Source organism: Lissotriton helveticus, chromosome 1_1, assembly GCF_964261635.1.
Source record: "Lissotriton helveticus chromosome 1_1, aLisHel1.1, whole genome shotgun sequence".
NCBI classification, from domain to species: Eukaryota; Metazoa; Chordata; class Amphibia; order Caudata; family Salamandridae; genus Lissotriton; species Lissotriton helveticus.
Window position 1 is genome coordinate 406,995,083 of NC_136057.1, and position 25,938 is coordinate 407,021,020.

The 25,938-nt window shown below is 44.8% G+C and overlaps 1 protein-coding gene across 3 annotated transcripts in view; it reads left to right on the forward strand.

Moving 5' to 3' along the window:
- CCDC91 (coiled-coil domain containing 91) overlaps positions 1–25,938 on the forward strand; it is a 1,837,163-nt gene that overhangs the window by 1,610,949 nt on the left and 200,276 nt on the right. The window lies entirely within an intron of this gene.

A 25,938-nucleotide genomic window follows, 5' to 3' on the forward strand; every position in this document is an offset into this window, starting at 1 on the left:
GTCCTGGCACTGGGCGCGGTCCAGGCGCGGACGGGCGCAGACGGGCTTGCCTTCGGCGCACAATCGGGGCGCCCGCTGTGCGTGCGTGGAGGCGACATAAGATGGGAGCCGGGAGGGAGGGTCCGCTGGGTGACGGGAGCGGGGGGCCAATCTGCTGGCGGGGGGCGGGCCGCAGGGAGGCATGTAATGAAAGAAGAACACGGAGGCAGCGATCACCCGTATCCCTAAAACGGCCCGCAGACTTATCTTGACCGGGCGGCCCAACGTGGTAGCCGGCGCACGCTCTGTATAAGCTGGAGGTGAAGAGTAGTGTCGGCGCTGACCACGGAGACGGAGAGCTACACCAGCGGTATGTCCAGCGAGACACGGAGGAACAGTGGTGGATAAGCCGGCATTCGCAGGGGCAAGCCAGGCAGCGGAGCGACTCTACAGGCGGGAATATCGCTGACCTCTGTGGGCACAATGGTGGCGTTTGAGGTACGGGAATAACTAACTGCCTTCACACTCACCGGGGCACAGCCGCGTTTGCAAGCACCGATGGCCGGAGTTCCGATCCGCCACAGCAAGCACAGGGGAACGCAGAGGATATCAGCGGCCTGGAGTCTAAACGTTCCCCTGTAGTAATTTAGACTGTGTCACAGTCCGTACTAAGGCGAGGGGGACAAAATGGCGGCGCCCATGGCCGGGGGCGAGAGCAGCGCGTAAAACTGCAAGCCTGGCATCCCGCATAGTGTCGGCAGAGAGACGTATACTAAGAGCCGTTTATCGGGGCCCCATGGCTCTCTCTACCGGTGATTAACAGCGGCGTGGTCCGAGTTCATGAGCCAGACATAGAGGCGGTGCCCTACGGCCCTCGCTAGAGGCGGGGGGCTAAGCTGCACTGTGGAGAGACGGCATATATCCGCAGTGGCACACAACGTGGACATTTCGATGCGGGATGTCTCACTACCAGGAAGGCGGTGGAGGAATCGGGTGAATGCCAACGCCGCTGCCTCACTTTACACAGCTGGAACCCGTGCTTTCAGGTCGGGCCACCGGATCGTATGCGGACCCGCAGGGCTACCCAACGGCTGGGTGAAACTCCACTTGCGACTCACCCTAGCGCACTGGTGCTGCGCCGCCCATTAGTAGCAATATAGCGCAGGGTAAGAAGATGGGACCCCACTAGACACTCCACCTTCTGTCTACAGTCACCTCCAGACATAGCGTGATATCTCACAACAGCCACACGCTGGACCTACAACTACAACTGCTGCTGGCACGAGATAGCATTGCCGCCACTGATCGCCGGGCACTGATCCTGTGAGTAAGTCCTATACTACTGAGTATCGCTGACAAATAGACTGTATCTGCCTGAGGTGGTGGTCCCGCTGCAATCTACTCTTGGGATCACATAGTGAGGATCTGTGGGGGGATCGCCCCTGTGCCGCTAAAGCCACCTGAGAACACGCTCAAAACTCTTCACCAAATACCATGGGGAAGCCAGATAAGCAACAATCAAAATTAACTTTTGAGCTGCGGAAAACACCTAAAGGCCACACGGATCAAACGGAGGAGGAACTAGCATCAGAAACCCCGGAGGGTGGCGCGATGGAGACTATCCTCAAGGCCATACAGACAAATCTACAGGACATTAATGGCAAGTTGGACCACCTGACTGGGCGAGTAGACAGCATGGCGGCCAAATTGGACAAGCAAGACGAGAGGCTAGACACGGCAGAAAACAGGATCTCCACTGTTGAAGATGAATCACGTTCCACAACGGCCAAATGTTCGGGTATGGAGAAGGTGCTAGAAGTTATCAAAGCCAAGTCGGAGGAGTTGGAAGCAAGATCGAGACGCAACAACATACGAATAGCGGGACTGCCGGAATCCACCAACACGGGCCGCATGGAGCCTTATGTGGAGCAACCATGCAAAGATATCTTCGGCGCTGACAATCTGTCCCCCATCTTCATTATTGAAAGGGCGCATCGATCACTGGCACCCCGACCGAAACCAGGAGCTCCGCCCCGACCGATAGTGGCCCGAGTCCTCAACTACCGGGACAGAGACACGGTTCTAAGACTGGCACGTGACAAGGGAGAGATCCTTCATCAGGGTAACAAATTGGAATTCTACCCAGACTTCACGGTTGCGGTGCAGCAGACGCGCAAGGAGTTTAATGATGTCAAAGCCAAACTTCGAGACCTACAGATACCATACGCCATGTTGTACCCTGCTCGACTGAAAATCACGTGGGAGGACAAGCCGGTGTTTCTGACAACACCCAAGGCGGCGATGGAGTTTATCAAGAAGACGGTGACCAAGGGTAAGAGATCGAACCGAAGAGACAGGCAGCTAGACTCTGACTAAAGGTAAGACATTATTGCAATTTATGCACTGAACTAGATCGCACACTCTACCCTGGAAAGACAATGGCATGGACAGCCTAATTTGGGGCGCTAGAACTGGCACGTCCAACCTGGAACTCGACATATGAGCTTAGGAAGTGCAAGATTTGGGACACGGCTGGACAAATGAACTAGAGCCATGGGATATTGTCATACGCTCTGGTACTAGGCCGGAGGGTCACGTTTAACGGAGGGTGGAAAAGAGAATAACTGTAATGACACCATGCATGGCTTACAATAATGATTATTGCTGTGGGCGGGGAGAGCACCGTGTTTCAGGAGCAGTATACCATATTTGTTGTGTGCAATGGATGGTGTGGAAGCTATATCGTCTAACAACACCTCGCGGTTCCCCATAGTGATCTGTACATAAATTGCAGATCCACCCCCATCCTCTCGGCAGGATGGTGTAGTGTGTCCTCGGTGGACCTCCACAAGGGTGTTCCCCGACCAGTTATGATGGTTAATGTTGATGTAAGGGTAAAATGGCTTCGGCAGAATTGGAATGCTGGAGTGGGTGGGAAGAGGGCTAGTTGGGGTTTGTTATTTTGGGACTTGCCGGAACGATCGAGATGCATTGCTAGTCTCCATATTGTGCGGGACGATCAATGGGAAGTGACAAATGTCAAAATGTTGTATTGTAATGTATTAAAGATAACTAAGATGCAAAGTACCACATGGTATATAGAGACAGGAATCAGGTACTGCGTGCAGAGATAGTTTGAATTTATTAACGTGGAATGTGCGGGGATTCACCAACCCCAAGAAAATTAGACAGATATTTGCTTGCCTAGAAAGGCACAATATTGATATAGCGTTATTGCAGGAAACTCATCTAGATCTCACGAAACGCAGGAGTATTGGGGCGAGATGGGCAGAATCTAGTTACTCTGCTGCCTACTCCTACTCCAGAGGAGTTCTTATACTGGTTAAAAAAGGGACTAACTACAGAATTACACGCACGATTACTGACAAAAATGGTAGATATGTTGTTATCTCAGGGGTACTTAGAGGGCAGGGTTTAACGCTAGTGAATACTTATGGGCCAAATATTGACTCCCCGGAATTTTTTCAGGAACTACGGAATCACCCACTGGAATTCACAGACACGACTATAATATGGGGGGGGATTTTAATGTAGCACTAAGCAACACCCTAGATCGATCCCCGGCATCCACAGAACCTCACAGACAGGCTAGGGCAAAGCTGAGGGACATTATGGAAGAACTGTCCCTTAGGGACATCTGGAGGGCGAAATATCCTTCAACACCTGGTGCAACACACGTCAGCATGGCACATGGAAGCTGGTCAAGGATAGATTATTGGCTATGACCAGATAACGCAGTTCTATGGGCTACAACGCTGAAAACGCTCCCGAGAACCCTATCCGACCACAATCCAGTATTATTGACACTGCAAGTACCGCACTACACACCCCCTCCCTTTAGCTGGAGGTTTAACGGACAAGCACTGTTAGATGAATTGAATTTGAATTTGAATTTAAAATATTTGTAGAGCGCAGCGTTCACCAGACGGTTTCTTGGCGCTTTAGAGGCACAGTAAACAGGAGCGAGTAGGCAGGAGCGAAGCATAGAGTGGGTTAGTGTGGAAAGGCCTGATTGAACAAGAAAGTTTTCAAGCCTTTACGAAAGAGGGAGTAGTGTTCGGTCGACCGCAGGTGGTCGGGGAGGGAATTCCAGAAGGTGGGTGCCAAAAAAGAAAAATTGGCCCCACCCCACTTTTTCCGCTTATAGCGTGGTACCTGTAACAAGGATTGAGAGGAAGAGCGAAGCTCTCTAGCAGGAACATATTCCTTTATCAAAGAGATGATAAAGGCAGGGGCTGTTCCCTGGCGTGCCTGAAACGCCATGCAGCCAGTTTTAAAAAGGGAACGTTCCCTGACAGGCAACCAGTGGAGCGCCTTCAATAGCGGAGTTGAGTGGTGGGATCGGGGGAGGCCGTACACTAGCCGGGCTGCCTGGTTTTGCACCAGCTGGAGCTTACGTAAGCTGTAGGCTGGAATGCCGTTGTATAGGGCATTGGCATAATCCAGCCGGGAGATCACTAAGGCAGACATAATCAACTTAAGTGCCAGGGGGGGGAAAAACGGGAAACTGTGCGAATAGTACGAAGAGAAAAGAAGCAAGAAGAAACAACAGAGCTAATTTGTGAGTGAAGGGTGAGGTGATTATTCATTTTGATGCCTAAGGTCTTAACTGTAAGGGAGGGGTGGGAGGGGAACCCAAAGAAAAAGGCCAAAATGAAGAATTCCAGGGACTGGAAGAGCCACCAGTGAGAACCAACTCGGTTTTATCCGGGTTCAACTTCAGATGGTTGTGGCTCATCCAGTCGCTGATGAAAATCATGATAGTCTGAAAGTTGGAAATAGAATGGGGAGAAGAAGAAAGGTTAAAGACAAGCTGGAGGTCATCCGCATAATTGTATACGGTGACCTCCAGCTGCTGGAGTGCGAAAATCAGAGGATAGATATAAAGATTGAACAAAAGAGGGGAAAGAGAGGAGCCCTGGGGAACACCGCAAGTAATCTTAAGTGGAGTTGCCGTGAAACCCCCCAACCTAACAGCCTGGGTGCGATCCCTCAGGAAGGACGATAGCCAAACCAGGGCTGTGCCCCCGATTCCCGCCGCTCTGATATGTGAGAGCAGGATGGAGTGGTCCACCGTATCAAAAGCGGCGGAGAGATCGAGGAGCACCAGGGCCTGGTGTTTGTTTTGGTCCATGCCCTCCCTGAGGTTGTCCAGGACCGACACCACTACGGACTCAGTAGAGTGCCTAGGCCGGAAGCCCGCTTGACAGGACGCCAGGCCCCCCGCTGCTTCCACGTGGGCACTGAGTATCGAAGCAACATGGCGCTCGAGCACTTTACCCAAGTAGGGCAACAGGGAGATGGGGCGATAATTGACTGGGGCGGATGGATCTGCGCCTGGCTTCTTCAGGATAGCCACTATTGTAGCCGCTTTAAAAACTGGAATCACAACCCCTTGCGCAAGGGAGCTATTAAGAAAAGTAATCGGGGGCTGAGTGCAAACAGAATAAATCTGTTGAAGAATGCGGGCTGGGCAGATATCGGCCGGGGAGCCTGACTTTACTTTAGGAAGAATTTCCAAGAAGGCTTCTTCAGTGAGGGGGGGGATTGAGGACAGGTGACTCTGGGCTATGGGAGGAAAGGGATCGATAAAAGTAGAAGAAGGGAGAGGGATATTAGTCTTAATATTGGTGATTTTGTCCAGAAAATAATAATTCAATAAGTCGCATAAGGGCTGGGTAGGAGGGAGTTTGGGGGTAGTCCTCTCAGAGAAGGCTAAATCATGTACGATGGTAAAAATCTCCCTAGATTTATTCTCTGCCGCCAGGATTTTTAATGAGAAATAGGCCATTTTGGCTCCTAGAATAGCTTTTTTATAGTCCTGTAATAGTGAAAGGTACTGGGTTTTCAATAGGGGACAGTAGTCCCTTCTCCATTGCCTCTCAGCTCGCCGGAGGATCAGCTTTTTATCCTTTAAGTCTTCGCTGAACCACCGATTAGACTCCTTAGGTCTTTTGGTTGAGATCCGACGTAAAGGAGCTACTAAATCGCAACCTCCGGCGAGCCAGGTATCGATGGCCGTAGATCCCCTATATGTTGACAACATAACCAAGGCCATCAAAGAATACTTTCGGATTAATACTGGCACGGTGGAAGATCCCTGCACACTGTGGGAGGCGTTTAAGGTGACAATAGGAGGGGTGTGCATCAGTACTTCGATAGGGATTCTGAGGGATATTAGGGCACAGCTCAGAAGGCTTGAACAACGTATGACGGCACGAACTGGAATATGAGAATACATGTAACGTTGAATTGTTGCGTGAGATAAGGCAGGTAATGACGGAACATCAGACATATGCTGAGGAGGAGCTAAAATACGTCACCAAGAGACCACTAGCAAGACGGTTCAGAGAAGGGGGGAGACCTGGTAGAGTACTGGCGAGGAAAATATATGAGGGACGGTGCTGTCAGATACTCACACAAGTACGGGACAAAGATAGTACCCTACACTCACAACCTGAAGATATACTAAACAGTTTTGTCCACAATTATACAGCGCTGTACACATCTCAGCAACCGGCTCCACCACAAGACACTGTCACATACCTACATGACGTAGCCATAGCTTGGCTATCAGATCACCAGCGGGAATATTTAGCGCAACCCATTACAGTAGAAGAGGTCACTGAGATAATTCAGGCACTGCCGAACGGGAAAGCGCCGGGCCCCGACGGTTACACTGGTGAATTCTATAAAAAATGTGTGGATCTGCTGGCCCCGCAATTAGTGGAAATGTATGGCGCCGCATTCGATCAAGCAACTCTACCTCCGTCACTGCGGGAAGCAGTGATAATCACCCTCCTGAAACCGGGTAAAGATCCAGAACTATGCGAATCATACCGGCCACTATCCCTACTAAATGTAGATTCTAAAATACTGGCAAAGCTATTGGCGGTTCGACTGCAGCCCCTACTGACAAACCTGATTTTACCAGATCAGGCCGGGTTTATACCCACAAGGGCCACATCCCACAACACCAGAACTCTTTTTGCACTATCTCACTATTTAAACCCACAGACTAAAGCAGCGGCAGTGATGCTTGACGCTGCTAAAGCATTCAACTCCATCGAATGGTCTTACATACGTACGATACTGCAGCGCATGGGGTTTCTGGTGAGGTTCATTGCCTGGGTGACACTGCTGTACACTAATCCGACAGCGAGGGTTAGAGTAAATGGGTATATCTCGGAACCCTTCCCCATAGCGAGGGGCACCAGACAAGGGTGCCCACTATCGCCTTTGATATTTGCACTGGCACTGGAACCATTGGCGTGTATTATTAGACAGAAGCATAACCACTCGGCGCTGCACCTCCCTGAGAGGCCTTTACATATATTGTTATATGCTGACGATATGCTCCTATATGTGCGAGATCCGGAGCAGAACCTAAGCCCACTACTGAGAGAATACGTACGGTTTGGCCGACATTCTGGCCTACAAATCAACTGGGACAAATCATTAATTATCCCGCTAACTGACTCCACCCCACCGCATGTACCTGATTTTCAACTGGATTGGCAAAGTGGCCCAACTAAATATCTGGGAATATGGTTCAGCAGGGACCCTGAAGAGGTGGTACGGACTAACTATGGTAGGGTTGTCTCTGATCTGGAGGGGAGGGTGGCTAGATGGATTCAATTACCATTATCATTGGCGGACCGAATTGCGATAGTCAAGATGAACGTCCTGCCCAAATTCCTGTATTTATTCAATAACATCCCAATCACGCCACCTAAGGCGGTATTCCGAAACATAACGTCCCTTGTGCTGAAGCTTATTTGGGCGGGCAAGCAGGCGCGCATAGAGTTACGCACACTGACATTACCATACGAGAAAGGAGGGTTTTGTGTCCCAGATTTTTTTCTATACTACCTGTGCGCACAAGCCCAATATGCTGCATATTGGTATCACCCCTCACCGTACCTGACACACACTGCAGTAGAAGAGGGAGATGCACTACCGGTACCCTTAACAGCGATAGTCACGCACAAACGACCTCCTCTGCACGCAGCGGATATAAACACTGTCGACACCACGGTGCGTGCTTGGCGAACACTAGGGCGACTGAGCCACAAACTGCCATTATACGCGCCATCGCTCCCACTGCACCACCACCCTGAAATATCGGTGACGGCCGAACAAGTCGGAATGGACCTTCTAAAGAGCGTAGGCATAAGTACATTTGGCGACCTATACCATAAAGGGTCCTTTCGTAAGGCAGAAGACCTATCTTATATTAGCAACCCCACATTGCTCTTTCGTTTCACTTATTATAGACTACAGAGGGCAATACGTGAGCTGTATCCGGATTACCCGACAGAGCAGACAAGTCTACAAACGCTACAACTAATTATCACATCTTCCAACACTTCCCATCTAGTGTCCAGACTCTACACTGTGGCTCAGAGTGAACTCCCATATAGTTCAGACAAGGCACTACAACGGTGGAACGAAGCATTGCCAGAGGCACTCACAGAAAAAGAGTGGTCAGCTACTTGCTCACTTATTAAACTGCTCACTCCGAATGGAAATTTACGAATCACGCATCTCAAATACTTACACCACACATATTATACACCGCAAAGGCTACATAAGTATGGACTGCGAGAGGAAGCTAGTTGTAAAAGATGCGGGTACCAGGAGGCGGATTTTGCCCACTTGGCCTGGCACTGTTCCAAGATACATGACTACTGGGTGGAAATAACCACTTTGCTGGGTAAGATGGTAGGTGTTGAAATAGATTGCTCAATGAAAGTATGTCTACTGGGGCTTGTATCGAATGTAAAGACAGGTAAAAAGAAGTTTTGTGCGGTGGCCCTACTAAGCGCTAAGAGGCAAATATCTAAATGCTGGGAGGGCAAACTGGTGCCCACTACCAAAGCATGGCTGAAGGATATGGCATATTGCAGGGATAAGCTGATCACTTATGAAGAGGAACTGCCAAACAGGTCACGCCCGAAGGACTACTGGTGCTATTTGACTGTATACTTACAGAGCATAGAAGAAGATGAAGTACACTGAGTGATAGTTACTGTCTAATATAACCACAGGTGACCCTGCAAAGCATGTACAAAACTAGTTACACGCGGTACAACAACCCTGATCTAAAAACGCATAGCCCTCATGAGGCGCATTTGTGGTGACGGAATGCAGAATTGTCCTGGCGGTCCTAGGTTTCAGTTTAATTTGTAAACTGTTCTTACTGTTCTAATTAAAATATGAAAACTAAAGTTCTCTATAACTACATGTGAAAATGAGATGGAAAATGGTAATACAAAATCACGTTTAATGCTAAAAAAACGCTGCCGGACCCCCGGGTTACCGGCATTACGGCTGTGTTAAATTACCACGTAAGAACTTGACGACTGCTGCCGGCCCCAGGGTTGTAGGCAACCGGCTGTGTTACTGTATCACATGTGTATGAAAATAAAGTCTTCTGTTGAACTTTAAAAAAAAAAAAAGTAAGGAGCATTGCGGATATGGGCAAACGTAAGTCAATGGAAGGGGGTGGGCTGGGGGCAGAGACTGCTAACCCATCCAAACATAGGAAGGGGAAGAAGGCAAAAAAAACTCCCAATGATGCTGCTTCCAATTGTATTCTTGATCGTATTGATTCTCTGGTTGAAGAATGCGAGGAGATCCTTGTTGCTAGTCAACAGGGGAGCCTCAGGGGCAGAAACTGAGGCCAACCCATCACCTGCTATCCCTGCTATGTTCCGTACAAAACAAAAAGTTATTGAAGGTAGTAAAATGGATGATATGGCCCCAGCTTCTCTATTGAGCAAGACCGCTGATCCCAGGGTCGTTGGCAAGTCCATTGTAACAATTGATAACAACTCATCTGCGTCTGGCTCATTAATATCTTGCTCTAATAGGTTTTCAGTTCTGGTAAACATACATGAAGAGGCCTCTGCTTTGCAATTATTACAAACTACTGGACCAGGCCCTGCACCGTGTTAAATTTTTTACAAAGTAAGGTTTTAGATCACGATGGTGCCGGGGCAAAAATTGTCTCACAAGAAATCAGAGACCTAACAAACTTTGTCTCCCTTCTAAAAGATTAAATTGAGTCTATGAAAGTTTTGATTATAAACCTAACTGCTGTGGTTGGATATGCACCCTCTCTAATACTAGTACAACCAATGGTAATTCTTTCCCCCTGAAATCCCGTATAGAAAATAAGACGGTAGCGGGGCCGGCAGGGGTTAGGGGGTGGGAAACAACTCCTTCATTTGCTGAAGTAGCTAGGGCAACTAGACCTTTGGCACCCCTGGAAATTCAAGATAAACTAACTTTAATAACACCAACTAATAGGCCAAAGGGCTTAAATTCAAAACTACATCGGGAATCCCGGGCCGCTGACACCAGGGGGAGTAACACAAATAGGGTGCTGGCCAGTATGGAAAGAACAACAATTAATACACACATTAGAAGGGGGAATGTGTATGCGAATGAAGTTCATAGCCTAAGCAAAATTTACATGACTAATGTCCCTAAGTTAGGTTTGGGGCATAATGGTAAAAGTGAGAGTGCTGAATCTCTAACCAATAAAGCAATCCATTGGTTGCGACATGTTAGAGGATGTCGCTCGGTAATCAGGGAGGACATCTCTAAGGCAAGAAGGATAAGTTTCCCCTCGGAAGAATATGACTCCATTGAATTGACACTACGCACTGAGCTATTGGCCGAAAATCTGTTCGCCCTTGAATTTAGTACTAGTCTGCCAATACACTCGCGTATCCAGTTAAGGAAGTTCTGTCCCTCCCTCCAGGCCCCTTCTGTCCCCATACAAAGTAACTGGAGTAGGTTTGATGGCTCTGGGTTAGAGAATATTGATTGACTCCCCCGGGACTTGATTACAAGACCACTCACTGATGTAGGGAGTAACCACAGTGAGGGAAACACTGGTACTGAAAAGAGGTATACAAGTTTCAACAGTGGTGCGGATCAACACGATATTATGAGTGCCGCTAGGATCATGGTGAGTGAGGCCCACCCTACAACCGTCCCAAGCACATGTATTAATCCGGGAAAAAAGAGGCAATCTAGTATAATGTCGATAAGTAATGTAAACACTCCTTTATCTGATGGCAGAAGCTCTGGGGGTGGTAAACTAATCTCCTGGAATATAGCAGGTTTGGGCCCCAGATTACAATCTCCGGAATGGCTCATATTCATCAATGATTTTGATGTATGCGTCTTCCAGGAGACTTGGTCATGCGAGCCACATTTTGCCCAGGGTTAGCTGAATTATTTTGTTCCAGCTATCAAAGGGCCCAAAGGGCGCCCGATGGGCGGCTTAGCTATTTGGGTTCGCCAAAATGTATCTTTTACCATCAAGGAGTTATCGACCAAGAGTAATGACATTCAGCTCATTAGAGTAGACCTGGGCACCCTGGGTTGTTTGGATATTTATAATGTCTATGCTAGGGGAACTAGGGGAGGGAGGTCCCATGTTATAGCGACCTTGTATTCTCTCTTAGAATGTAATTCAGTGAAGAATAGCGTAGTTGTTGCAGGAGATCTAAACCTAACCTTTGAACCGTTGGTTGCTTATGATTTGTATCCTGGGGAAGAGGAAGATAGGCAATGGGGGGGGTGCCCAAATTGGATCTTAGACCCATAGCAAGGTGGACAGAGGATGTCATTCATATTAATGCGTTTTGCTATGAGAAGGGATTAAGGGCACTTAACGGGAGAACTCGGAGTGACATGGCAGGGGACAACACATTCGATAACGGGCGACATAAAAGCAGGATCGACTATGTCCTTTGTAGTATGAATTTTTGGCACTCGATAGTGGATATGGAGGTTAAGCCACAAATAGAAAGTGATCCCAACCCCCTGTGTGTAGTCCATCAATGGTGGAAGTCAGAACAACCAGAGCTAGATATGGGTGCGTATTGTACTCCTGAGAGCGTCCCCACAAATGACATGCACAGGCTTAAATGGTCGCACGTCATGACCAATGAAAAGGTCATGGTCAATATCAGCAAGGCGGTTGATAAAGCTATACTGGACCTTGAGCAAATAAATAAATCCAATGAAGAACTGGGTGATGTAACTAAATTGCACGATAGTCTCTTTGTGGGCAGCAGGGACCACTTTCATAAACCAGTCAAAAACAATAAGGCAACCATCCCCAAACCGCTTAAGTGGTATAACAGTGACTGTAGGCGCGCTAGAATTGTATTAGGCACTACTATTAGCGGGAGGGATTTGGACGCTGTCCGTATAGCCAGACAAAAGTACAAAAGGTGCATATGTAATGCCAAGAAGTTGTGGGATGAACTACACTGGCAGGAATTAATGGAGGCAAGCGGTAGTAAGGATTGTAGACTATTTTGGAACATTGTCAAGTGGGGAAGGGGGGGGCAGTCTGACCCACCGGTAAATCTTGTTTCGCAGGAAGGTTGGGTAAAATATTTTAGACCATAATATGCACGTAACCATTTGGATAATATGATGGATGATTTTAGGCCTGTTTTTTACAAGCATGAATTTTTTAATGGCAATGATGTTTTAGTGGCTCTTAACACGGTGGCCAGCGGTAGAGCACCAGGACCAGATGGGGTCCCAGCGGACGTCTTTGTTTATGATAAAGAACGCTGGGGCAAGTACATCATGTTATTGGCTAATGCCGTGGCCCAGGGTGCACCGGTCTCGGTATCATGGAAAGGACCGGTATATAAGAAAGGTGACAAAGCCCAGCCAGCAAATTACAGGCCTATTAGCTTGATAGATACTGTCCAAAAAGTGATTGGGAGGATGATTTTGAAGAAGGTACTTGATTGGGCTGAGGAAAATAGTATATTGTCTTCTTTTCAAGCGGAGTTCCGTAAACTCACAAGTACGGTTGACCATGTATTCCGCTTTACCCTATTACAATGGAAGACTGTGGTATTAGGCAAAGGCAGCCTTTATGCTGCCTTTGTTGACCTACGTGCAGCCTTTGATTTAGTCCCCCGGTCACAATTATGGGCAGTTTAAAAAAAATTAGGCCTATCTGAGGACATTCTAACATTATTGATGAGGCTGCATGAGGCAAACTCCGCAAAGATACAGTGGGGAGGACAGGGCAGAGTTACCTCTGAATTCCCGTTGGAGCGTGGTGTGCGCCAAGGCTGCTCAATGGCCCCCACGCTTTTTACATTGTACATTAATGGAGTAGTTGCCCGCATGTCATCAGTAAATATAGATGCTCCTACTCTAGCTGGCGTGAAGATACCGATTTTAATGTTTGCGGATGACACGCTGATTTTATCCAAAACTCCAAGTGGCTTACAGCGCGCCTTAGTAATTTTTGAGGAGTTTAGTTTGGACCATGGGTTGGAAGTTAATGTGGCAAAAACTAAGCTCATGGTTTTTAATCCACGCCATAGTTTTAGAGGAAAACTTTTTATGAATGGACAACCGCTGGAAATGGTCAAGGCTTTTACTTATTTAGGGATTCCTTTGTCGAAAGATGTTAAATGGCACCAACATATAGATATAGCAGCACTCAGGCATCGGCAGCACGCAGGGGCTTTAAACTTGGAGCATAAAAAATTATTAACAAAACTGATAAAGTCTGCACTCCAAGTTTATGAAGCCAAAGCCCTCAGTTCCGCGCTTTATGGCGCGGAGATATGGGGGTTTGAGAAACTGATACCACTGACACTTTCAGAAAACAAGTTTTTTTGCAGTATCATCGGACTTCCCCAGTGTACCTCACTACAGCCACTTAGATATGATCTTGGAAGGAAGGCAATTGCGGACGTAGCAAGGCTCCGCCCTATTTTATATTGGCGTAAGCTTTGGACTACACCGGAGCTTTTGCATTACGCTGAAGGATTCATGGATGTCATAAAATCCGACATCTTCCACAAGATCAGTTGGTTAAAGGGACTTAGAAACACTCTAGTGGGCCTGGGCATGCAGATGCTGTGGAAAAATCAGTCGGCAGCTACTTTCCCATCTAAAAATAGTCTAAATGAGATCTATTGGGAGCAGGTCGCACATCGAATCTGGAGTGGCACTGGTTCCTCAACCATGACTAGGTTTTTTTTAGAGGCAAAGCCTATCCCCAGGTTAGAGCAATATTGGGATGTCATCACCAAGCCTGGGGATAGGAAGCTCTATTTCCAGCTCAGAGCAGGATCTCTACCCCTCAGGTCTTTAACCGGTAGGTGGGCTAGTGCAAGCAGTAATATCTGTTCCTTTTTGTTTGTCCTGTATACGTAATCCCAAGGCGCGTTTGGTTAATTCCAATGCGCAAGTCTTTGGGTACGAGCAGCAGTGCCGAAGCACTAAGACTTATACGCACCAGCACTGTACCATTCATTTCAATATCAACTGCTAAATATCTAGGATGGGCGTGGGCGCTGAGTCAGAAATTTTAGGCTTTGTCTATTGACTGTGTGTCCATTGTGTTTATTTTTAAGGTACATTTGCCCAGCCAGACCGTGCAAGAAGTTTTTTATTGTAATTAGTCGTAATTGACTCTTTGTATATAGCAATCAAGATGAATTTTATTATATCATTGTCTTAGGATTGTTTTTATCCATATGTATGGGATTTGCAGATTCCTATTGTTCAAATACTTGTATAAATTATGGAATTTTTTTATGCTTTTATGAGTACATCTCAAATAAAGCTAATTTCACTTGCTAAGACCTCGTTGGTAGCACCGCCCCTTTGTCAACCACTCTGCAAATGCGCCTCCTGGAGCACCTCTGGTTGGGGGATGAACTCCCCTTGGCTGCTACGGGTTGTTGGGGGACAAGAACCCCTATTGTTGCCACAAGTAAGTCCCTCACAGTGGGATTTCAGAGACCTCTTCGGAGGCCCGTCCCCTTTCTCAACCACTCTGTAAACACGTCACCTGTCTTTTTCCTGGTTGGGAGATGAAGTCTAGGGGTGAGCGCGCCAGTAATCTCCTCTCTGCCTGTGTTTGGCGCAAAGCAGAGCGCGGAGTGGCAAAACTCTGCAAACACTGTCTGCAGAGCAGAGTTTACCGCCCACCTCTAGTTTTTTCCCTCTTTTCTGCTCACTTCGGAACGTTATTATGCCTGTTTCTGCTCGTTTCTTAACTTTATGTTGCCTCTTTCTGCTTATTGCTGACGTTTATTCTGCTTCTTTCTGCAAATTTCTGACCTTTATTCTGCCCTTTTCTGCTTGTTTCCGACCTTTATACAGCCTCTTCTGCTAGTTTCTGACCTTTATACTACCTATTTCTTGTCTTTTCCCCCAGGACCGCAGGGGAGCCTCAAGGCCCCCACAGTGCCAGCCAGCTCCCCACCTCCTGCAGGAGCCACCATTACTCTCACAGACAGGGAGCTGCTGAACATGCAGCTCCCTGTCTGTCAGAGCAATCCTTTCATCTGTTTCTCAACCCACTTGACAGTGGGCAAGGAAACAGATGGAAACTCTGCTCTCAGCATGCGGGAGTGGTTTCACAGCTCTCGCTTGTTGAGAGCAGAGTTTGTGTTTGCTCTGACATGGCTGCCAAGTCAGAGCAGACAGCTAAATCCCGGGGCTGGACACTCCGATACATAGCAGGAGCCAGCCTTGAATAGTGACGGTCACTGGGACCATTATTGGCACCAGGAGGGATGCCCCCATTAATCTTTCTTTAGCCCATGGTAGGTGCTAGTCCCTGGGGCTTACAGAGTCCATGGAGGGGCCTCTGCTTACCCCTCCTTTTTTATCAATAAAGTCCCGGTGAGGGGGTGGTCCCCAGGGCTCAATGAGCCTTGGGGGTGCTTATTTATTTATTTATTCTTTTGCTGCAGATTTGCGGCTTAGCTCCTTCGTGTTTTTGTGGCAACATTTTTTTAAGTGATTTTTGGCCCTGTTGGGTTTACAGGAGGACCACACCTTGTGAGTCAGGGTATTCCATTCCCTGCCCTATTTTCTTTTTTAAAACGTTTTTCTGTGGGACTCGGCTGAAGCCGAGTCCCAAGATGGCTGTCAACATTTCCTGGTTGAAGTGTTGGCAGCCAATCAGATCTCACCATGAAATCTGTGCTTAGGCTTTGCCAGATATTCCTATTTGCTTTCTCTTAAATTTCTCAACAGCTCCTGAATGGATTTACCCTGGATAACTGAAAGCGCGATATGCAAACCAAAATCTACCTCCCTGCAAAAGTTGGTGTAATTCCTTCCAGTGGTTTGGAATGTAGTCATGTTCAAAGCTCCTATGGCAATTGATATTGGAAACTTATTTCTTTTCGACCCCCATTTTTCCCGACCCCTGCTTGACGGATCACCCCAGAACTTTCCATGCAAAACAAGACTCACTATGACACTTTTTTCAGAAGATTTTGTGAAGATTCTTCAGACTGGGCCAAAGATGCTGGCAAGTCAAAAAATGCTTAATCTATAGAAACATGGTCCTAACTAAAACTACCTACTGGTCACTGCCAGTAGGTTATATATATATATATTGATCGTACAAAGTTTCCAGCACAATCGTAGAAAATAGCTGCACACTGTTGTCTAAACAAACCAAATGTTATTGCTAACAAGAACGATGCGTTTCAGCTACCTGCGTAGCCTTTGTCGAATTTAAGTTACTCGCCCATCGTCAGCAACATAAACGAATCACATTAATGGAAATAGGCAACATACTTCTGAATGAAGCCTGTATTCAAAATAAATACATGGATTACAAAGTGGGCTAGACTTCACATAAACATCTAAATAGACACCAATATTTACTTGGGGTACGTGCTGAAAGGAAATTAATTCATAAAATTAAACTATACAGTAGTTTTGTTTTTATAGACATAGAAGACAGACAACTCTGTATCTATCGTTAAAAAGGCCTGACATTGTACAATAAATGCGAACATCCAGAAATTGTCAGGAACATAATTGTGATGATATTCAAAGCTAACATCAGACCCAAGCCGTAGAAATACTGCAATGAATGCTGGTAGTAGAAAAATTTCTATATAGCAACCAAATACTTTCAATTTAGAATATGGGTCGTGCTGCCACCAAAATTATATCCTGCTTGTATAAAGTCCTTAACATTTCGTGTGTGTGGTAAATCCTCAAATAGACACTAAAAATAAGACTGAGCAATCAAAAATGACACCCAAATATACTTCATTCAATGGGGCAAGTGCCCATGTTTTTGTGGCTAATTTATGGCGAGGAAATAAAACAATCATATGTGTCTAATCTAATAGGGCCAGTGCTCTGCTGATAGCTAACTGATGGTGGAGACTTCACAAGGTACCCTACTGAAACTTCTACATCTTCGCTAATAATCCAATGTGGCCAGTGCCTCTGAATGTAAAGAATTGCTTGCTGAGGCATAACTAGTTACCAGAGGAAGCCCTCCATAAACAGTATCATTATGGATCTATGTGCACAGATCTTGTAGTGTAGTTCCTATAGTCCCAATAGGCTCTGCGCATTGGAATAATATCTTCAGTAGTGTAGACGTAGGACTGAGGTTAACTAGGTCTCTACTGACTATATTACACTTAAGTTTTTTGCCAGCTAGCTCAGAGTTCACTAGAAACTTTCTCGAATAAGCGAGGAGGAGTTTAACATCCCTGGATAGACAAGAAGGGATTTAGTTTCTGACAACCATAAAACATGACAACTTTGCTCTCCCTGAATAAGAGTATATCTCTAGAGTCGTGTGAAAACAAAAGACAGCTATTTCACTCAGTCAATAAGTGCGTACTTAGTTTCACCAGATTGCAGAGAAAAAGAGAGACGGGCGTTTTCAATAAAAGGTGTTATTTATTGAGCAGTCTCTTTCCTCATACAAGAGAAATGAATTGCTACAATTGCAATACTTATAGTTAAGTAAAGTGCATACAGTAAAAGCAGGATTTTGAAATAATACTGTAAAAGCATTGATATGGTTTCTTAGCCATATGATACTTTAAAATGGATAAAATAGATACATACATATATACATTGACTATTCGTACTCAACTGGTGCTTCTAACTACGCCTACCCTGGTGTACCTGACCTAAGCCTAATACGTGGGAAGGAGTAAGTAAGTAGCAGTTTAAGTTAAGTTTGTTTTGCCAAGGATCTGACTCAAGAATTCTCTGTAAGGGTTTAGTCAGTTCAGTACCTGGGTATTAGAAGGCAGGAGGGCTGGTATCTCTCTCTCAGGACTCGGTATCCCAGTCACCCGCAAGGGTAAGCTGGAAACGCCGGAGGCTGGATTTCTCGGCAAGAGAAAAGACAGCGTCTTTCTCAGCGTGTCAAAAGGGAGGGTCAGCGTCCGTGGGCTCTCGTATCAGCTGGGCTCTCGGGCAAGTAGTAGCTGCTCCAGATTCATCACCACCGTGTCTTTGCTTAAGGCAACGTTGGTATGTTTATACCTGAAAGGTGCCGGGTTTGACGTAAGGCTGGACATAAGACGTCAATAAAAGATGTTACTAAGAACTGGTCGTTCTTACAGTGTTTTACATGAGTTCTTGGACGAAATCAAAACAACGGCAGCGGGGATTTCCCAGGTTGCTGGAGGCTTGGATTTGTTTAAGAACTCGGTGTGCTTTCTAGGGGGCTGGAGGAATAGGCTTGCTTAATGTGACAGCATGCGCTATGACTGAATTATGAAAAGGGTTTTTATGCCGTTGTAGGGATATTATTGATTTATAACCACACAAGGGCAAAGAATAGGAATATCGATTCAGGTACCTAGATAAACACACTACACCCACTCCACGAATTCATGTCCATAATTACTAAACTAAGCAATAGTAAACATATCTAACGGTGCATGTGTATACCGATCCACCCCAAAATACATTTTTTTGCATCTGAAATGGCATATGCGAAATACACGAAAAATGACTATAGGTACAGTATTTCAAGCAGAGTAATCATTCATAAAATAGGATGCCTATATATCAGCGGAATGATTTTGCGAAAATTACACATGAAATGGCTCTTAATACAGAAAAGCAAAGTGCAAGACCATTTCATCACATATAAATACAGTTATTTGTAAATATGCTAGAGGCTGAGGTAATATATTGTCTCTAGAGTTCCTAAAAATAGAAGCTCTGTTCTCTAAGAATAGTTCTACTGTAAGCAGAGGATGAGTGCCAAAAAAGTAAATATTTTGGAATCGGGAAAAAAAATAATTTCGTTTTTCAGGGGAAGAAGCCAAAACAGTTCCAAATATTTCCAGAAGCTTTTGTTTTTCAAAGCTGAAGGCCAAATTCAGAGTTCAGGGAACGCTGAGTGCTCGTTTGCTTAAAAGTTATTCTTTTTGTTCAGGGGAGAACATCATTTCAGACAGACTTTCAAAAAAGCAGTTTACCGCTTCAGGTGAAAGTTCGACCAAGTTGGAAAATGCCGCAACTGTGCAGTCGTGAGAATGATTGCTATCATCGATGTATTGATCAGCATAGTTCAGAAGGTCGTACCTGGTTGATGCTGCTCTCATCTTGCACTTCACTACCCTTTAATCGCAGTGGTGAAGTCTCAACGAATGCCGTCATCAGGATGGGTAACCGCTGGGGACAACACGATGCATGAGCCGTTACAGGACTTAGCAAAGTATCTGTATCCAATGGTACTTCTGATTGTAGTGTAAGACAGACGTCCAACACGCATTCTTCTCCGCATAGCATACATCTTAGCACAGGTAAGATACAGTTCTGCCAGATGGGTCTGAATGAAAGAAACCAGGTCATATTCAGATCTCTTAGCCGGGCTAATCCAAGGACTTTAGTTATGCGGTCCCGATAGCGTATAGCTAGGATCGTTTCTTCCATTGCTGCTGGAGTCTTGTCTGTGACATGGCTTGCCATAACGAAGCAGGAGTATAAAAAATAAAATGCCTGCTACGAGTCCCAACAGGAGTGGAAGGCCGCCAAGGATCGAATGGACAAAATTAGGAAAGATGCCCAGGACTGCTATGAAAGGTGTCAACAGTCCCGAAAAAATTGTCTTAAATACACTCGGGATACCATTCGTATCTGAAATGTTTAAGATTTGGTTTAGCATTTCTGCGAAATGTAAGGGGCAATTTGTTGATAATAGTGCATGTATCTCTGTTGTTGTCCTTGCAACCTGGAGATCATACGTTTCTTTTGATGACGTCAAGGGCACAGGCGTCTGTAGAAGAACAGACTTCTTTCTGCTTAAAGTATCAATTCGAATAGAAGAGATTTTCAAACTGGGCCAAATGTTTCCCTCCCTGTCTGGAGTGTCGTTTGTATACAATACTTGCATACAACAAGTGACCATGGACGAAACGCTTACTAGATAAGCTTTTCCTGGCACCAAGCCACAACATCTGTGGTCCACTATTAGAATGTAGCTCCCGTTCGAAAGCCGTCTAAAGAATGGCTCTATTCGAGTTGCAGGTGTGCCAAGCTGGTGACATGAAAGGTTATTTGAAGTCCCCTCACAGGCCCCATGTAGATTTATACCCTGACACAGAAGTATACCACTTAGTGATTTTTCACAATTATCACCACTAAGAAATACATTCTGTCCTTTTTCACTATAACATGTGTGTGTAAGGTAATTTCCATGATGACTTAATGTACCCTTTACCCAACCTTTCATACTGGCCTGCCTGTATATACTTTTGTCAGTATCGAAATTGGAAAGTTGTTATCGGAATAGTTATGATTCCGTGTATTATCCATTCGATGACAGGTCGTTCTGACATTGTCAATGGTAATCTCTCAAGTCTTTCAATGCTCAGAATTGTATACTCTGCTCCTTTTTGTGCCAAGCTGATTTGTATATCATTAAGGTTAAAGATAGAGAACAGTGACGTTGTGTTGATTAAACGCCAAGGCACGTAGCCTGAACGCAGATTTTGTAACGTCCAGCCAAGCTGTACAATAGAACGCAATTGGGACTGACCATGTTGTAACATTAGTAAGTCCTGCTCTATTATATCGATTGCAGATGATACAATACTGTCCAGTGAATATATTCTGGAAGACAGAGTCATTAACCCATTGTCCACAACAGAAAGTGATTTTTCCAAATTAATACGGTCAATTTCCCGTATTTTCTCTGCTGTTTTAATTTGAGTTTCTTTCCAAGCTTCGTTATAAGCTGCATATATAGAGGCCGCTATGAAACGTTTTTGACGCTGTTTGCGTGGTCCCATAATGAAATCACGCAAGTCAGCACCTTCTTTAAGTAAAGTTAAGTGTTGCTTAATTTCTGCCAGTGTGGATGTCTGTAGCCATTCAAGGCAGAGTTTTCCTACACTGTATGTTGTAACTATCCCTGGATGTTGTCTCTGGGAGTATCTAGGGTCTGGCCTGGTTAATTTGAACCCCTGTATTTTGTTCAGGAATCTATCTTGACAGTTATTTGTGTCTGTGGGCCAGATCAACCATTTTTACCAATCAGGATGTGTTCTGTTTTGGTTTAAAATATGGGATACGTCTATCTCAACATCTGTAGTGCTATTACTGTCAGGTGTTGGCTTTGGAATAGACGGTTTGTATAAGTCTTTAATTTTGGCTAGGCCAAGACAGGTTGTTTGTTGAATTGTGTCATTCAAAAATATAATTTGTTCTGGGATCATGCAGGCTCTGAATAATGATTCTATTCCTTGGACTTGCCAATCTTTGGTACCCCAGATGGTTTTTGTTTCAATGTTATTTTTCCAAAAATCAAAACCAAATGTATTCATTTTTTCAAAAAATGTTTCTGAATAGATTAATTTTGTATTTGTCAGCATGGTTTTCATTCCTGTCTTATTTAACAGTTTGAAATAAAACGTTTCTGCTTCACTTGTGTTAAACCCTGAGAAGTATGGGAATTTCTCATAAAATGTTTTTGAACTACCTTTTGGTGGAGTTGCACAATGTTCCCATTGATTATAATTTAAAACATTTCTAGGTTGAGCAGATTTATGCAAAATGGTTGTAGCAGTACATCTGTTTATAATTTGATGAACCCTGTAAATAATCATGTTCTGTAAATTTTGCTGACATAACTAAGTCTGACATCATATCATTAATACTTTCAAAGTCCCAATCATCAGAGAATGTGCTCGGTTTTACAAAGTCACTTAATGAAACCTTAAATTGATGAGGATACTTCAAGAGCTCGACCGGGCCATATATTTCGTAATCTGTTTTGTCCCATGCTACCCCACCGGGTATTGGATTGGCTGTGACATTCACGGATGGTAGTTCTCTTTTCTCGATGTGAGATGACTTGTGTGGCTTTAGGACCAGGTTGATATTCTGGCTTGCTGTGTCCATTGTAATATATTTTCCCTCAATGAAGTGTCCCAAGCATAGCACCATGATGAGCCAAAGCAGGAGGAAAAGTACACCTAGCACCACCCAAAATTCAATCCATGGGGAAATCAGATAGGTTTCTTGTAGTTGATGAAAGAGTTCTTTAGTTTTGTCTTTAAAGGTTTTTGTTGTTGTTTGCTGTTCCTCAGGTGCGCTCGGATCCTCAGAAAAGTCATCGAAATTGATGAAGTAGCCTGATGCAGTTCTGTCAATTGTTGGAATTGCTTCTGGATTTTTCTTTGTTTCCTTAGCATAGTCTGTGGCTAAGTCGTTGTAGACAGGTGTTTCTTGACGAATTGTTGCAATTTGGGTTTTAAGAGGCATAAGTTCCATGGCTTTGTTGCATAGTCCTCGTTGATTCACTGTAGGTTTATCAAATGTGATTAGTCTCTCAGTTTGAACCTCTTGATTTGTAGCAAACTTTGGTGTTCTGCTATTTCTTGGTAGTCCACTTGGCCTACTCTTTATTATTGGCCACATGATTGTGGTTTAACCAGGTCGATGGATACAACTCGGTTCTCCTTTTTACCAGCAAGGGGCGGTAGTACAACTGATCTTGTTCCGTTGACAGCTAAGACAGGTACTGCTTTTCTGTAAGAAGGCCCAAATTCCTTCTTCACCGCGATTTTCTCTCTGACCAGATCCCCAATCTTTGGAATCCAGACAGGCCTTGCTGGGACAGGTGGTTTCTCTTCAGTGGCTGTTGGCTGTTGTTTCAACTTTATGTTGCTCAGGTCTTTTCTTGTTTCATTTAAGTCCTGTAAAATAGCCAAACGATCTTTGATATCAAAGCATTTTCCTTCTACCACTGAAGTCTGACTATCGAGGTCCTGGATATGCATTCTAGTCCCGAACAATAGTTCGTACGGACTGAAACCTTTTAGAGAATTTCTCGGCAGATTGTTAAGACTACGTTGGACACTTATTAAATGTTTGACCCACCCAACCCCCGAACCTAATACCTTTGCCGTTATAGATTGCTATATGTCTCGGTTTTTTCTTTCCACCATCCCATTTCCCTCAGGAAGGAAGTGATAAGATTACCGCAATGCAATGCCCATGCTGGTCATGGCCTCCTTATAAGCTCGAGAGGTAAAAGCAGGATCCTGGTCAGAATGTAGCATGCCAATTGCGTCTATGCCGCTATAGACTCGCAAATCTTTTATAACAGTTCAGACGTCAGCCGAGAGCTGGGGTCTACATTTTAAGTGAAACTAGTCTCTTTATGTTAATTTGACGCATTATTCCTACTGGCTTTTGCATATAGATAGCATTGTCCTATTCAATCGAATGGCCATGGTAATACACCGGCCGGTTCGCCACTGCGATCTCTGTTGCAGTCTGGGCAGTTTATTGCGAATTTGTGATGTTGTAGGCTCATTCCTGGCCACCAGTATATTGACTGTAATTCTTTCAGAGATTCCTTAATCTTAAGGTGTCTTAGACCCTCACCCATATGTGCGTCTGCTATTAACAATACTCTCCTGTTCGTGTTTGGAATTACCCTATCCCCCACTCCAGGGATTTGAGCAAAAGGAACGGAGTTTGCATCGATTATGTATGTATAATTGAGTGGATAGTTGACGGGTAGCGCTGCACAGTCGCCTTTTGATGACGTTTTTACCGCCAGCATCGTTTCCCTGTCTATGTATTTTCCTGAACGCTTTTTTGTAGCTACGGAAGCCGGCTTAGTTGCTTCCGCTGTGGCTGTCTCAGCCAATTAATTCCCTGTAACGTGAACGCCATCACGTTCATGACTCAATGAATGTATCACGTGAGTCTTTGGTAGTTCTTTCTGTAAAAGAACTACTTGTTCCCAAAGCGATTTTTCCTTTATTGTGGCACCTGTGTCATCTTTGTAACCGTTTTGAACCCATTTCTGCAAGTCGTTATTGTATGATTTGACGCAGTAATGCGAATCGCACACTATTAGTGTCGGGAATTCGCGATCGGCATTATCTAGCGCCATTTTTAATGCTATTACTTCAGTTTGTTGATCTGAATTGTTTTCTACAGAGTGTGATTTTGTTACCAGAGGTCTCAATTTACCTCCGCGCCACACGTTTTTAACCATCTCGCATGTGACGTTATAGGCTTGTTTTCCCCAAACTGAGGGTTGTGCATATCCGTCTGTATATATTACACAGGCGTACTGTTGTATGGGCAGAATGTCGATTGGCAGAGGATATTCTCTTGCATATTCGAGATTTTTTAATCTTTTCATGTTTGGGCCAAAATAGTATTTCACTTTGTCTGTAGCAAGAGAATTTTCCCATTGTATCCATTTTGGATTTAATGCCACGGTAGTTAAATTACATGGGCTTGTTAATGCCTCAAAGGCTGATTCTGCTGTTATAACAGTAATCCGTCTGCCTTCGGCTTGGTCTCTTTCTTTTGCTACAGCTGTTTGAACCGCATGTACAATGTTTTCCTTAATACTGAATGTTTTTTCAGCTTCTGTGTACAAATGTGATTTGTATGCTATTGGTACTGTTTCTCCCTCATTAGAGGTTAGGTATGTGAATCCGCATCTTCCTGGGATGACCCGGATCACGAGGTTGCGTGTGTTATCGCGTGTTTGCAATTTTGTTTTAGCTAACATGTCTGTTTGCAATGATCTCAAAATTTCTGTGTGTTTTTGAGTCCAATTGATTGTTTTAAAATCTGGTTTTATTAGTTCATAGAAAGGTTTAACCCTCTCTGCATAATTTAGAATGTAAGTTCTTCCGAAATTCAGGAAACCTAGAATTGATTGTAAGTTTTTCAGCGTTCTTGGTGCTTGGATTACAGCACATTTCTCTAAGAAATTGTCTGCCAGGCTTTTGCCTTCACTTGATAATTCATATCCTAAAAACAAGACAGTTAGATGGGCAATTCGTGACTTTTTAAAATTGATTTTGTAACCCTCTGCTGCGAACCCAAGTATTATGCTGTTCACTCTTTTCAAGTGAGTATCCAAGTCATCATCTGTTAGATAGATGTCATCGACATAAGATAATGCCTCATCATCATACATTTGTAGTAACTCTGTTACTCTTGCTTAGAATAATCCTGGGCTGTTCTTGAACCCCTGTGGGAGTCGACAGAATTTCCTGCGAGCCCATTATTTAGAAAGCGGTCAAATGCCTGCTTTCAGGTGCTATGTTTTGACAAAAGAATCCATTAGAGATGTCTAATGTTGTTTTGTATTTTTTGCGCACGATGTTATTCATTAGTGCTGTACTATGTGAGTTTTGTACTGCAAAAGTTTTGCAACATGAGTTTAGATGTCTGTAGTCCAAAACTAGACGATATGAATCGTCTGGCTTGGAGACAGGAAACAAAGGATTGTTCATTTGTGAGGTGCAAGTTTCAATCACCCCCTGGTATTCAAGTTGATCTAAGATCTCCCTGACCTGTTTTTTAGCTTCTTGCTTAATTGGGTACTGCCTCTGTGCAGTTGGTTGACATTTTAACTGGATTTTGTGAGGAGGAGAGTCCTCATCCCATCCTACATGGTTTTTATACAATGCAGGTGCTTGGGCTACTGCCCATTTTCTTGCAAGTGTATATTTTTTATGAATTGGAATGTGATTTGAGAAGACAGGCATAATCATTTCTTCGCCATGAGGGCACTCTCTGACAAACTCCGGTGGCCAGTCTTTTTCAGCTAAAAGGATGTCATAGCCTTTGGAGAGGTTATCCCAA